The sequence below is a fragment of the Protopterus annectens genome, chromosome 6.part0 (genome assembly GCF_019279795.1).
Source record: "Protopterus annectens isolate FY-2018-M chromosome 6.part0, PAN1.0, whole genome shotgun sequence".
NCBI classification, from domain to species: domain Eukaryota; kingdom Metazoa; phylum Chordata; order Ceratodontiformes; family Protopteridae; genus Protopterus; species Protopterus annectens.
Window position 1 is genome coordinate 1,079,301,542 of NC_056737.1, and position 5,256 is coordinate 1,079,306,797.

A 5,256-nucleotide genomic window follows, 5' to 3' on the forward strand; every position below is an offset into this window, starting at 1 on the left:
TTATTTCTTATGCACATCTTTTAAGTTTTTCTGCCTGTGCTGATATCTTTGGTTTATCATTTGCAAAAGTGTATGATAGATCCTGGTCTGTTCTGATACTGTGAATTGCTTTTACATCTTTCTTTCTAAGTATTTTTGTTGATCTTTTGCCACTTTTATATTCTTTAACAGTGACACTTCTTGTCTTAATTACGTTATAGTTTTTCTCTATTTGATGCTTCCATGATGACATTTTATTTCTTCCTTAGTTTCTAACTTATTGCTCTATGTTTGATGGTACGACTTTATCTGCTTTGATTTAGCTGCCCAGTAATATATCCTGCTTACTTCCATTATATCACACAAAGTTCTGTTAATAGTCTTGATTACTGTGTTCATCTGTTTATCGGACTTCTAACTTTTTGGTTCTTATTTACTTTTTAAATTTATTTCTTTCATTGATCTTAATATGTCTATCCATCACTATTAATCAAGCAACTCTTCCCATAGATTATTTTCTTCTAAACTGAAGGCACATTTTTTGCTCTCTGTTACCTGTGACTTCTACAGAAAATTTCAGAACGTCTTCCTGTGACATATCCTCTTCCACTGCATCCTGTATCATGTGCTCTTTCATATGGGAACTCATTGGCTAATCACTTCACAACATTGCCTCCATCAGAGTTGACACTGTTACCTGCTCCCAGTCTTGTTGTGCAACTCCAACTGACCTTTTGGACCATTTTCCTTCTAAAGGCTTCGAAGTATCATCATGTGGCAAGTCATCGGATGCTTCCTGCTCCACCTGTTTTTCTTAGTTTGAGGACTCATTGCTCCACCATGCTGTGACATTAGCTGTGTTGGATGTTTTACTCTAAATTCTTAACTTCATGGGTAATCCATAACTTCAGTCTCTGTTTCTTTAACTTCTTCATTACTAATCCTATTTTTTACTTTTCCTTTGTTTTTTTTTATTTTTTGTTTTGTGAAATTGTCCATATCTGGGTGCCTTTACCTGTATTTCTCTTCAAATATCTTTGGTTCTGCTTTTTATATTAATAAGTTTGGCTTTCTCCCTTGCATAAATGTTGCACCATATCAAATCTCTTTTTCTTTCCCATGTCCATATATCTTTTTCATACCTTTTAAAATATCTGGGGTTTGTTCTCTATGTTTTTTGCACTTTCTCTGTCACTTCTTTTTCCAGGTGACCCAAAGTTTCTTTATCTATATAACGTTTTTCATGGATCTGTTGTATTAATGAATTCAAATTAGCATTTGAAGCTTTTGACAGTTTTTCTTGTGCAATTATTTTTCTGATCTAATTTCTCTCAATCTTTCTGAATATCTTGTGTCTGGAACTCCTGGGTTTATTACATATTAGTAACAATACACAAGTTATTCATTATTCTCAATAATCCACTCTATCATCTTAACGACTCTTGGCCTGTCAGTTTTTCTGATTTTTGTGGACTACTACTTCCTTCTGCAACAGAGGGAGAATCCCCACCCTGAGCCCAACCTAACCCAATTGTGGGTTCATAGGTAGGTACTAGGCTATTGGCCCTAGGGCCTATACAAGCCTAGCCAAAAATGTACCCTGGCTTTCGCCACCCAAGAAAATTATTTTCCTGTGCCCGTGTCAAGCAGAACCACAGAAGTGATCCCCGGGGTGAATTTCCTATTACCCATCCAATCATCAAGATTTTTATAGGTTCATAGGTAGGGAATGTTTCAATGTCTTGAGGAATCTACACTGATATATTTTCCAGTCCTGACACCAGTGCACACACCAGGATTGGGCACATTTTTATCTTGTGACTTGTGCATCCAGCTGTCTTTTTTTATTTTTTAACCTACCCCCCTCCATGAGATATTCTATAGAAGATGCAGTTTACCTATCAATGTTGTCTTTATGAGATTTTGTGAAAACATGGTCTACCATGTGAAAGTACTCACTAAGACGTGAGGATGAATTTAGTGCCATTAATAATAATCCCCTTTTCTGGCTGATTTCATCATCTCTCCGACAGGAAGAAATAAATAATTATTGAGGCCTTGTGATAACATAGCAGGAATCTCCTTGGATGGAGGGGTGATACACTATGAAGGACACAGGTGTGGTGTGATATTACCAACATGGTGAATGCTATGGGTGATCACAAGTGATCATGTGATGTCTTCCATTGCTGCTGCTCTAACATGATCCTCCATGCAGCCAACAGACTCTACCATTATAAAAGGGGAGAAATGGCACAGGTGGCAGACTGTCTATAACTCTTCCAGATGAAACAACTCTATTACTGGCCTTTCACCATACCACCTGTCAGGACCATTGTATTCCTGGGGAGGAAGGGATAGAGGCTGGTGCCCCACTAAGCCATGGTATGTAGGCTGTTCATGTGCATGACAGCACAACACATGTGAGTTACATGGATGAGCATTCAAGCATATCTTCTGTGTTGATATATATTTCACTGCAGAAACCTTGTGACCAGTGCATAATTACACCTTGGCTGGGTGAATAACTAGTACCTCTGATTATGTGTCACCATGAGCTCTCTGTGTACTGATGTTATGTTCACCTTCATGAGGCCTTGACATATTAGAAAATAACTTTGGGCTTCAGATATATGTCTCTCTACTCAGATATTGTTGTCTGTATTAGTTGACCTGAAAATACATGATGTTAGAGTGCTGTGCTTCCTACTTACTTATTGTATATGTCTTTCTGTACCCCACTGCTACATTACAACACCATGAGAGGGTGGACTAAACAGATGATAACAGACCTGTTTAATGTGTTGAGCATATATATGTGAATCTAAAAGTTGGTTATGTGTGGAACACATCACATCAGCACATTAGGAGCAAATGGATACCGATGTGTTAAAAGTGATGTTTCAATATCACCATATTAAGAGGGATACAGGCTATGATTTCAGATGTCATTGAAGTTCCATAGAATGCCATTGGACCATCAAATAAAATGCTTCATTATCACTCAGTATACCCAAACCATACTTCATACGTACAATCTTGTGGACACTCCCATAACCAGTTGTTATATGCAAATGTTTATATATACTAAGAGGTAGACATGCAGTCCTGACAGAGATTGTCAGAATTCATCAAGATCTGCAGTGGACTGAAGAATGGTGAACATGTGTCACTACATTTCCATATGGTAGGAGGCCAACGGGTGCCCTTTATTTCACTATATGTGTATTTACTGATGATTTTGTGATTTATGACATTAAATGGTACACACAGGAAATTCTCCAAGTGTAACTAACACTAGGTAAGACTGCAATCCAAATTGTAGCTTGCTACAGATCCCCCACCATACCCCAAGATTCTCACTACACCTTTCTAAACATGCTGGAAAATATTAAGATAGAACCAAACACCCTAATACTGGGTGATTTTAACTACCCTGCCATTAACTGGGAAAACTACTCATGTCCCAACACCTTTGCTAGCGGTTCTTGGAATTCATAAATTCCAACGCCCTGGATCAACTAATCCATAGTCCCACCAGGGGCTCCAATATCCTAGACCTGGTCATTACCAACATGGGAAATCAATGCTCCATACCTATGGTCACCCCCTTGTTAGTCAAGTCTGACCATAAGCTAATCACCCTTAACATCCACATCCCACCCCACCCCCAGTAAAGAAACCACCATAAAAACTTCTCCAAAGCCAACTTCATGCTACTCAAGTCAGAAGTGACAAACTTCATGACACCCATGCAGACGGAACTGAAAGTTCAACTGCTGAATCCTACACTAAGGCACTGTATGAGCACATCCACTCATGCATGAATCATGCCATCCCAAATAGAACCAAAATGCTCTCATCCAAAAAAGGAAGCCAATCTGGTGGTCCCCTGCCATAAACAAACTTTACAACAAAAGGAAGAAACTTTTGCAGAAAAGAGGAAAATCCCAGGATGTAAAAAACTCCCTTACTAGCCTCAGTAAGAAACTGAGATGCCTCATAAAATCCTCCAAAGCTAGTTATGAAAATAAAATTGCCAAAGATTCCAAAGACAACCACAAAGCATTCTATAACTATGTCAAGAATCTAAATGTCAATGCTCAGATCTGCTCTGAGCTAAAACAGAATGGCATTAAATATACTGATCTGAAGGATATTGCCAATATCCTGGCAGATCGATTCAGTGCCAACTTCACCCCCCTCTCACCCCCTAAATGGCCCATCTCAATACCGGAAGATTGCCAAATTCCAGTAATAACGGCCACACAGGTACAAAATGCACTCTCTAATGCCAAAAATACAGCATCCATGGGACCAGATGACATCCTGGGCTGTGTACTACATGAACTACAATATGAACTGGCACCTCACCTAAGTGTCATGTTTAATCATAGCCTCACCTCAGGTTTCGTGCCCACTGAGTGGCACGGATCTACAGTTATCCCAATCCACAAGGGGGGATCCACCTTGGATCCTGGAAACTACTGTCCCATCAGTCTGACAAGCCTTATCTGCAAGGCCATGGAGTGTATTATCATGGAACTTATAAACAAAGACATTGGCAACCTTCAAACACTGGACCCCACCCGGTTTGGGTTTGTGAAGGGACGATCTTGTCTCTTGAACCTGATTGACTTCTTTGAATCAGTCTCCAGAGCCATGGACAAGGGTAAGGTGGTCCACACAGCCTATCTAGACCTTGCCAAGGCCTTTGACACCACCCCCCACTCTGGAATCATAGATAAACTTACTAAGTTGGGCATTAATCCCTATGTCACCCAATGGGTTGCTAAATGGCTTACTGATAGAACCCACACTGTAAAAGTAGCCGACTCCAAATCCAGCTCCAGACAAGTGACAAGTGGAGTACCTCAGGGTTCAGTCCTGGGGCTGCTTTTGTTTGGCATCTACTCCTCTGAAGTACAGGGCAACACTAAGGGACTCTGGCTAACAAAGTTTGCAGATGACTGCAAACTGGGAGCCATTATTGAATCCCCAAATGATATGGATACTCTACAAAAGGGCCTTACAGAAACAGATGCTTGGTGCCAGAGCCATGGGCTCAAGCTCAATGCCAAGAAATGTATTGTTATCCCCTTTGGGAAAAAACATGTATCCATGAATTACCATATAGGTGGCAGTACACTAAACACAGAAAGTGTGATAAGAGACTTAGGGACACAGGTGGACAGTGGTCTCACCTTCGATAACCACATCGCCACAACAGTCAGGAAATCCTTCTGTGTGGCACACCTCATCGAAGGGCTTTTCATC